Source organism: Capsicum annuum, chromosome 3, assembly GCF_002878395.1.
Source record: "Capsicum annuum cultivar UCD-10X-F1 chromosome 3, UCD10Xv1.1, whole genome shotgun sequence".
NCBI lineage: Eukaryota > Viridiplantae > Streptophyta > Magnoliopsida > Solanales > Solanaceae > Capsicum > Capsicum annuum.
Genome location: NC_061113.1, coordinates 29,291,558 through 29,302,986, shown reverse-complemented (window position 1 = coordinate 29,302,986; position 11,429 = coordinate 29,291,558).

The following is an 11,429-nucleotide window of genomic DNA, read 5'->3' as shown; positions in this document are numbered from 1 at the left end:
ATAATCAACATTGGTTCTATTTCACCAATGAAGTTTGATTTTGCACCATCGAAAGCCCTGACATATACATTGTTGGGCCTGATCCTCTCAACACCAATATTTAAACTTTGCAAAGTAGAAATAGGGTAGGTATTTGCACCTGAACCTCTATCAATCATGACATGAGTGACGTAGAAATCTTCGCACTTCACCATAATGTAAAGACCTCGGTTATGCCCCGTACCTTCAATAGGTAATTCATCATCAGAGAAGCTGATCCAATTGACCTCAAAGATTTTTCCAACCATTTTCTCAAGATGATTTACTATAATCTCCCTAGGAACATATGCTTCATTTAATAACTTTAATATAATATCACGATGTTCCTTGGAATGCAATAACAAAGATAAGAGGGAAATTTAAGCAGGGGTTTTCTTCAACTGATCTATTATTGAATACTCTGGAAACTTCATCTTTTTCAAAAATTCCTCGACTTCTTCTTCCATGACAGGCTTTTTGATAGATGAAGGTCCACTCACAATTGGCTTGGACTTCTTTAAACTTTCAAGCACGAAGCATCTTCCTGACCGAGTCAAACCCCCTACCTCATCTACATCTTCCACTACTTTTTTCTCCTGATAGGTCATCACAGTCCGCTTATAGTTCCAGGGAACCTTTTTCATATCAACTATCGGAGGTTGGGTCACCGGTTTAAGAACAATAGGCGCTGCCAGTGCTCCTTTCACCATTAAGATAGGCTTACTTGGAGCTCCTACCATCGTCAACTTAGGTTTATCCTAACTTAAATCAACATATCTTCTGGCACCTTGCACTGTGATCACGGGTTTCTTTGTTTTTTTTTGGGATTTATCTTCTCCCATTCCTTCCTGGCTTAATGACATTGCTTTCAATGAATCTGCCATATTCAGTAATTTGTCCTTATTGGTATGTATTCTAAAAATAGGCTTATAACACCTTGACGAATCTTTCCCATCATACATCAGTTCTAACATATTGGTTTTAGCATGGGTTGGCAATGAATTCTGGTTAATGTTTGGAACTTCTGGGGCCTAGACCAAAATTTGATTTGCATCAATTAAATCTTGGATAGCTCTCTTCAAAGTATTTCTCAATATCCTGCCCCAGCATGTCAGAACAATACGCACATCTTAACGAATAATCAAGATTTCTCAGAGGTGGATTTGAAAGCCTTCCTTAAATTGGGCTTAAGACCTTCATATTTCTCAACCTATCAAACAAGCTAGCATATGACTCTCCAAGAGGTGTGAACTAATTTTTGACCGCCTTCTCTTTCTTGTACTCAGGCCTGGGTTGGAAACCGGTTCTGGAGGGGTTTTGGTAATTTGGAGGAGCTGAAGGATGATTTTGAGGAGCTTGCATATGCCATTGTAGGTAAGAAGGGGTTTGAGCACATGGCTGTGTGCTATATACTGGGTACGGGGGTGGTGGAATAGAATATAGTGGTTTTTGTGGGGGATAGTAATGATGTGGAGGAATATATGGAGCTTGGCCATAGGATTGGGCTTAGGGTTGGTGGTAGGGGTGAGGCGGTCTTTTGGGATAGGAATGGGATCCAGCTACAACGGTCGCCATATCCTCTTTCTTTTTTTTTTTACCTCCAAAAGTTCTAGAGTCACCTTGAATTGCTTGGGTGGTGGCCTTTAATGCAGGAAAACTCAATATCCGTCCAGTCTTGATTTCGTCCTCTACCATCTCTCCCATTTTTAGGACTTCAATAAATGACTTTCCCATCGTCGGAAGTAAATGTTGAAAATAGGTCTCATCCTATGCCTGAATGAAGACCTCTACTATCTTACTCTCCTTTATTGGAGGCTTTACCCTGGCGGCCTGTTCACGCCACCTTATCGTGTATTCCCTAAAGCCTTCAGTGCTTTTATTTTTCATGTTGACCAAGGACTTTTCATCAGGAATTAGGTCAATGCTATACTAAAAATGTTGCACAAACTCAGAAGCTAAGTCATCCCAGCTGTTCCACTTGCGATATCTTGATCAACAAACCATTCTGAAGCCAGATCGAAAAGACTCTCACCAAAGAAAGCCATAAGAAATTCTTCCTTCCCCCTACAACCCTCAATTGGTTGCAATAACATCTCAAGTATGCCATGGGATCACCGTGCCTAGCATACTTCTCGAACTTGGGCATTTTAAAACTGAGGGAAAGGTTGATGTCTGGGAACATACAAAGATCTTTATAGGAAACACTCTTATAACCTCTGATTCCCTGCAAATTCCTCATAGCCTGTTCCAAGCTTTTCAATTTCTGCGCTATGACCTCCTGTTCCTCTATTGCGACAGGTTTCTCCGTATCAAATGGAAATGCAGGTGGTTGAGTGTACCCATACAGTTCATTCATTCTCAAAGTAGGCTTCGGGGCATGATACTGACTATCTGAAATCTTTAATACTGGCTCACTGGTAGATCGAGGAAGCACCATTGTCGGACACACAACATATGTGGGAGCTTCAGGTGATGGTGGAGCCATGAACACATGCGCTGCCAGTGGCACCGGCTGAGTCACAAGACTTAGTTGAGGAACTACCAGGGGCACACTAGAAGTGCCAGGGTAATATTGCCATGGAGTGAATCCTCGTGCGTGCTTCGGTGACTTAATGGGAACAGAGAATTGCGCCTGAGAGAGCGGTGGGCAATTGGGGATATTCCCAAGATCTTCAGGGAGTGGAGGAGGAGGCATGCCACTAGCCCACACTCGATGTAGATCTAGCAATTGTTGTCTAAGTCTCAATATCTCATCATTGCATTCTGAACTTTTTTCCCTGGGATCCTGATCTGGGTCAATGAGTGAATTTTCAATGTCCCTACTAGCCATGGAAAGCTTCGCTTTTGATCTAGTAAAGTATGGATGACTAGCCAGAGTGATACAAACCAACCATTTATCTGAAAGAACATGATCATCAAAGACAAAACCCATTAGGATTAGGTCAGGCAACAAGCATAGAAATCACATTGTATACATCCTAGCTTTATGCACATTTCTACCGGACTTTGAGGGTAATAAGGCCATTTTAACATCATCCCAATTTCTCCATTACATTATCACACCTCATTCTTTCTACTTTTCATCTTCACCCCTCTATTTTTTTGTATCAGTCTCTGTTCTTTCCCTTTCTTGTCTCATCATCCTTTCTTTCTTTTCTTCTCTCACTATCTACCTTCATTTTATCATTCTTTATGACTTTTCCTTTTCTTTAAAAGAGGAAAAATTATGAAAAACAACGAAACAAAGTGATTAGATCAAACCTAAAAGTAGGTTGCCTACGTATTGTGTTGTACATGAATCAGATCTTGCGTAGTTTGGGCCATGCATGCATAAACACCACAAAGTTAAAGATTTTTCATTTTTGATTCTTTTTTTGATGAAGAACACACAAAAGGAAACAATTCCGCAACTTCACTACATTTCATAAAAGAGACAACTAAAATAAACTTCGAATTTAAGAAAGCTTAAAAACTGATCAACAAAGACTAAACAACATTCTAGACCCATAAGACAACATGCGTAATACTCCTAGTAAAGACTCTTAACGTTTAGAACAAACTTGACACTGACTGAACAAAGACACAACAATACTATGACAGAAAAAATAAAGGACTCAAACTAAATAAAAGATAAGAGTTGCTCCTTTAAATTGGTGTGTTGTGGGATGACCCTGGCTGAGATGGACCTATCTGTGAAGTTCTCTTTCACCCATTCAAACTCTGTAGCATATCCTGCAAAGACACCCTAATATTTGGGAAGAAGTTTCTGGCACGTATCCCCGCCTCATGGAGAGTGCACCTGGAAGGATTGTTTTGACACCTTTCTACAGTCTTGAGCAAATCTGATAACTGAACTCTCAGTGTATCCACTTTGGCCCCAACACTTTCATCCTGACTGTCATCAACAATGCATTCTTCCTCTAAGTTGCAAGGGCAATGGCTTACTAATACCCTGAGGTATGGTATACAGCCAGATCTCATATCTTTAAGTGTACCCTAGATTATCCAAACTTTCTTTGAAAGTATCCACTCCTAGCTTTGTTGCATGATTCTAGAAATTCTTGTATTTGCTCTCGCCTAGGGCTTGGTCCTTGAAGTACTCAACATGCTTTAGAAGATCCACTACTGGTGGCACATCCTGCGACCTACCCAACTATCGCATTACCCTAGAAGGAGTGTATGGTTTGGTGCAATTAAGCCCTAACATAACCAGAAGGAGTTGTATCTGACAACCCAACAAGATTACTTTTGGATGAAGCCACAAACAGGTCCACAAAATATTATCCTCAGTCCATGAATCGAGAAACTCAATCCAAGCATTGACTCCCATAGGTAGTGAGAATTTATCCAAGCACATGCTGAGGTCCATGGCTTTCATTCGATTGGGCATGCAACGATCAATCACATCTGGTCTAACTAAGAAAAGTGTGTGCAAATGCTCTATCATCCACAGTTGCAATATCAGGTTACTTCCCTAAAAAAATCTCATCCCTCCCTTCACCTCGGTCAAAGCCTTATATATTTTTGTTAAGATCATGGGTACGATAGTAAACCCAACCTTGTCCTTTTGCTTAGTGACCTTGTCCTTTTGCTTAGTGCCCTCGTCCTTTTGATCCTTATGAAATAGAGCCATCACCACAGATTACAAACGTGTATTAACACGTCTTTCTTCTTGTGGAAACACTAGAGTGCCTAACAAGGCGAGGGTGAAGACTTCAAGACACTTTCTCTCCCACTTCTACTTAGTCATATAAAATTCATCCCAAAAGTAGTCAAACCTTCCAAATACCCAAATATCGCAAATAAAAAATCCAAGGAAATCCATGATTGATTCAGAAAATCCAAATGCCTATTGTTACTCTTCAACCCACAACTTTGCAGAAACGTATTGCCCGAGTGGTTCCGAGCTCGGATCATGCTTTTATCAATATAAGGCAAATGGAGCAGACCGGATAGTTCTGCCAAGGTAGGCATCATCTCACACTTTACAAACCTAAACACTAAATTACTAGGATCCCAAAAGGTCAATATATAGCATCTATCAGATCTGGCCAGGGCGAGATATGCAGAAGCTCCGTAAGATCACCTAAAACTTTAATTAGCTCTTGTTGGTCAACGTAGTTGAATGTGCCCCACCACTTGATTAACTTTTTAGGCACCTTTCCAACCATCCAGACTTTAGAATTTGTGGAAAGATCCATCCTGTAATGACACATAATACATTATCTCAAAATTCGATAAGAACGAAAGATTCTCAACCCTTGGGACCTTGACGTGGACATATGTCGAAGGGACAGACCACTTTATGACTTCAATTTGCCAAACAATATCACTAAATAAAATCAGCCTACTTGGATAAGACTTGCTAACATCACTAAATTATGAGTAAAAATACCTAGGCTAAGGCTAAGACAAAGGTAAAAATAAAGATTACCGGACCCACTGAGGGTTGCCTACGTATCTCGCCCTTAGGGATGGAAATCAGGTATGCGTTGTTCATCCAAGTTGGACAATTAAGGAATAAAATAGACTGAGACTTGATTTAAGAGACGTGATTACAGACGGATGATGAAAACAAAATCTTTTTGGGATTTTCAATTAGACACTTCACGCAAAACTGACACCAACAACTATGAAAGAAAAATTCTTTTTGTATTTTTATTTTATGAAATCGACACAACTACTACCATTTTTGAAACTTCTAAAGAAAATCTTTTTTGGAATTTCCGAATTATGAATGCATGCTAATTGAAATAAAGGGAAAGTCTTTTTGAAGTTTTCAAATTATGAATGCATGGTAAAGGAATAAGAGAAAAATCTTTTTGATGTTTTTGAGACAACGAATGCGAAAGGTAAAAGAATTTTTTTTTTGAATTGTGAAAAATAAAAGACAAAGAACTCTAAAAATCATGAAAAAAAATTTTTGACTCGCTTTTCTTTCTCTTTTTTTTCGACCTTTCACTACCTACACACTTTACTTTTAACACAAGTTTTTCCTAAATCAGTCTGTCAAATGACCATGTTACCCTCATAGATACAACATTTAGCATGGAAGATGCTTTAGAGGTGAGTCTCCTACGAAGGACCAAGTGGGTCCTGCTAGGTCTCAAGATATTGTAGATAATATGACCTGAAGGCTAACCTACGCTGGGGTTTACTAACAAGACTGTTCGGGACAGCGTATGGTCGATAGCGTCTTGCTTTAGCTGGCCACCTACTCTATACAACCCAACGGCTCCCCCCTAAAATAAGAGTGACTCAACTATAGGTCGTGTAAACACGTGTACAACAGACTTGTTGTAGAAAGAATGACTTGGGTTATGCACATGATGTCAGATATAAAGCGGTAACACATAACAAAAAACTGTAAACAAAAAGCATGGAAATGCACAACATTGATAACAATAACACAAACAATAATAAAAAATAATGTTTATACACTCGTGATGCCAAACAAAGCCGATACGATTCCAAAAGTAAACACGAATTCTGAAATTCCCTAGCAGAGTCGCCAGAGCTGTCACACCCTTTTTTTCACTCCAAAATAGATTTGATTTTAAGGTTTCGAAAGGGTTTTTATTATCAAAGTGACAAAAAATGAAAATTTGTTTTGAAAAAGGATTATTTGCATTTTTTATTCAGAGTTGCCACTTGACATAAATCGGGTTTGCCAAGTCACCTTTGAAAATCCTTTTCAAAAATAGTTTTGACTCTATAATTGATCCACGAACAGAGATTCTGGCTAAGGAACTTTGTTGACTGAGGGGAAGGTGTCAGACATCCCTCGATCCCGTGGTTCGACCACGATCGCTTGGTAAAGAGTAACAGCTAATTGGACATCAATGAGTGTATAAACAACACAAAAAAGCACATAGAACAAACAAACAAAATACACAAAAACAAAGAAGTCCAAAATTTAATGCTCAGTCCAATTATACAATCCAGAAAAAAATACGAAAATATAAATCTATGCTAACCTATACTTGTCCTAAACTACTCTCCCGTGCTTTACCCGATGCCTCGGGCCTTGATCACGAACATCCTTTGCCAACATAATACGTCGGCGCATTCCCCGGTAAATAAATATAATGAGCCTCGGGGCATTCCCTGGCTAAATGAATACATTCAATGAAATACGATAAAACTAGAAAAGAAGCACTCGAAACACACATTTAGACATTCAAAGCATTCAATCAACAAATCATGCCTAAATTTTACCTACCCAAACCTATATTGCCTATCTATTTGAACATCTCATGAATCTATCACATTCATGCTCATTTTGACTTAAACGAAAGATAACAAAACAAAATTGTTCTATATCCATCCATGTTTTACCAATTCCCCAATTCCGTCCTATCTAACTTGTCTTTATCAATCACTATTAAAACTAATCAACTTCATTCCATATACCCTGAATTCACATCAAGATTACAACAACAAGAACATCAAACCATCATGATCACACAACATGTAATCATAGCCATCTTAATAAATAAAAATGAAGAAAAGAAAGCGGGTTAAAGAAATGGACCTTCCAAGATTGACTTTTGATGATAATAAGAGTCAAAAGAAGTCCGAATCCAAAAGCTCAAATAGAAAACCTCAACAGCGATGAAACCCCAACTCGGTATCGATAAATAGCAACCCAAAATGGACTATAATATGACACAATTGAGATAAACAGAAGTCAAATCCCAAACCAATACAAACCCAAAATATTCAAAACAGAAATCATGATAAACTCAACCCAATCGAGATTTTTCATAAGAAACTGATTAAAATAGGGATGAACAAATTAGTGCTAGTTGTATCGATGATGGGAACCTCAACACTAACAATAGATTTCAGAAAAACTCATCATTTCTAGCTAGATTCAACTGGAATCGACCAAAACCCAACAGTTCTGGTGATGGGTTCATCGGAAAACCTCAGACACTCTATTGATCCTCTCGATGCCCCCTATATCTCTCTCTTCGTAACTTTCTCTCTTTCTGTTCTACCCTCTTTTTTGTATACATATGCGAGATTCGTGAGTGAGGTCAAAAAATGAGTCTCTGTGTGTGCGTGTTTAAGTTGTATCCAGTGAAGGGGGTCGTGAGTGATGTCAAGTTTTTTTTCTGAAGACAATGATGAAGAAGTAAAAGGAAAGCCCTCCAAACCCAATCCCTGAGAGTATATCCAAAAGGGAGAGAAAATAATGGTATGTGCATGTTTTTCCCCTATTCCAGTGAATGGAATTTGTTTATATATGGAATATGGGGTCCATGTGATATGGAATTTTCTGGAAGGTGCCCCTATCCATGTATATTTCTTTGTGGACAAGAAAAAGAGAGAAGGGGGGTCACGTGGGTTGGGGTGGTATTGGGTGATTAGGTGAGAGGTGAGGTGTTGTTTTTTAATTAGAGGGGTTAGGGTTAGGTGTCTATTTTTGATTGGGTGGGTTGTTGGAATCTTTAAGATAAGACAAAATTAGTTAGGGTTTGTTATTTGGATAAAAACAAAAAGGAATTAATAAATAAGTAAAAAATGAGGTGGTTATTCATTTGTTTTTTCTTGAAGAAAATTGTAAAATGGGGTCAAAGTGCGTAATAACAGAGTAAGAATTATTCTCGATGGGACAAAATTACGTGTCTACAGCTAGGACAACGGACCGTCAAGGCTGCAATGGACCGTCGCTGAGACCGTCGCCACTGAGGCAGTGTGGTCTCATCCTAGCCAACGTGTGATGGATGATCTGATGGACCGTCAAGACTACGACGGACCTTCACATCGAGGCAGTGTGTTATTTTTTTGACCGACGTTTGACGGACGATCCTACAGACGTCTGGCTAGCGATGGACCGTCGCAACCTCGTTCAGTATTTTAAGTCATTTTTAAAAGGGAATCTTCGGTCTTTCCACTCTTTTATCAACCATATAATTCCAAATGAAGCAAATGTCTTCATTCATCATCCAAAACACAAGAGAGCTAGGGTTTCTCCCTCAAGATCAAATATAAAACCCTTCTCCAAGAAATCCAAGAACTCACCATAGATTCTACAAATTGAGTTGAATTTAAGTTCTCCAAGTTCATGGGTTGCAAGAACCCTCTCTAAAGAGTAAGAATAAGAGTTTGAAGCAAGCTTGTTTATCCAATTTCATAATCTAAGGTATGTGGGGTTTTAAACAAGGGTAATCCTTTCACCCTTGTGCCCAAAGACTTATTTAAACTATAATTTTCTGCAATCTATGAGATTTTACATGATATTGAATTAGAGGTTTTCACCCATTGTTATTGATTGCAATATCTTGATGTTTCCAATGAATTGAAAGTCAAAAAACGTAATTTTGCATGTTTTCTTAAGAAATTGAAGCTGGGTTTAAACCCTATGTTGTTACTCCTTAAGAATTTAAGAGTTTCAATGTTCTAGAAATTGATGTATATGAGTATGTTGATATTTTGATACAAATTACTGTAAATTCTAGATTTCTACATGAATTATGAACCTCTATGCTATCTATTATGCATTATGATGAGTTCTAACTTGAGATTGAATTATGGGTCAGTAAGCCCTACTTGAGACTTGCAATTTTATGAACTATTGTGCTATAAGCACCAATGATTTGAGTATTTTGAGATTATTGAGAAATGTTTTGACGTAATGGTCATAGAGTTTTGAAATCCACTCTACCATATGAGATTACAGATTTAATTGTTGGGTTCTTATGAACCATAAGATTATTTTGAAATTAGATTTCCATGAGATGAGCGAGATAAACTAAAGGGTATAGTATTTAGCATCGAGTTGGGTAAGTCACCACAATTTCTTACTCCAGAACTACGTGCCACCGTATGTTTGAGATTTTGGGCCTGAGGCCGAGATGATTGGGCTAGAGGCTGAGATAAGTGATCACTGAGTTGAGATTATACTCCTTGGCAAGAGTATGACGCCTCTCCCCAAAGTGAGGTTTCTTTCTTAGGAGGACAAGACATTGAAATCCATGTAGCTCGCATAGTTTATGTCGGTTAAGAGAACCTTCCTAAACTAAAGTATTTCCCATTGAGATAGAATATTTTCCCAAAAGCTTTGAGATGAGATATTTTCTAAAGTCAATGAATTGCTTTTGAGTATTTTCTAAAGAAGGAAGTAGTTTTCTTTACTAATACGAGTTGATCACCAGTTTTCAAACCAAAGTTATATGATTCCGAGTTCCAAGTGTTTGAGTTCAAAAGAGTTATAAGTTCTAGAGCATTAAAGAAGTTTTACTCCCCATGAGATATTTGCATGAGTTGAAAATATTGTTTAAAGTTTCCTTCAGCCTATAAGTAATGATAACAAGAGAAGAGTACAGATTTTAAAGCTAAAGTATAATGACTCATGAGATTTGTGTTACATGCTTCATTCTACATGATTTATGAGCTTTACATTTTGTCTTATTCAAGCCATGTGAGTCGTTCCTAATTGCATGCATGATTTGATTGAAGAGTATTGATACTATTTTTATATAAATGCATACACCCCCACATACTCATTACATTCCCAATTGTTGATTCATATATACGTCTATGTACTACATTGTCTTATAATGTAGGTTCAGGTACTTTGTCCTAGCCTCGTCAGTGATTCCCGAGTACTTTTTGTCTATATTTCTCCAGTGGTGAGTCCTCATTGTTCGAGGGCCTATCTTTAGAAATTTCAATTCTTGAGTGGTTATGTCATCACTTTCAATTCAGTTCGAGTTAGTTGGGGACCTGTCCCAATGGCTCTTTAGTTCATGGAGTAGTAAAGGCTTTTTCAGACTAGTTATCAGACTGGGGTTGTGTTGAGATTTCCAGTAGTGTGGTCATTTGGACTGAGTTTTATCTTCGTATTTCCTTTCATTTGATGTGACAGTGCCAGTGTTTTTATATATTTCTTATTGAATAAGTTATTATGAGAAATAATAGGCTCAAAGGGTTAGCTTGGGTCTACTTGTATCCCTAAGCACCGTGTGACATCTCGGGAGGTGATTTTGGATCGCTACAAACTTGGTATCAGAGTCTAAGGTTTTAAAGGAGTCCTAGGGAATTTGACAAGCCGCGTTGAGTAGAGTCTTGAGCATCGGTGTGTAGCGCGCCACATCTATGAGCAAGAGGCTATAAGACATTTTAGGAAAAAGTTATTTTTTTATTTCAGATTCCATCATGCCTGCAGTGTCCCTCTCATCTAATAATTTATGCTCTCCTATTTCAGAAAATACCTATCCAAAGAGCGAATGCCCGCAGAACCGATAATGAGCAACCCCAGACTGTTGATCCCTTGAATAAGATAGTGTCTCATGCTGAGTTTCAGGCGGCCTTTCAGGTGTTAGACCAATAAGTCACCGCTAATGTTCGGGACAATAACCAAGCCGCAGTTACAAATCAGCAAAGAGGTAATATAGCTGCTT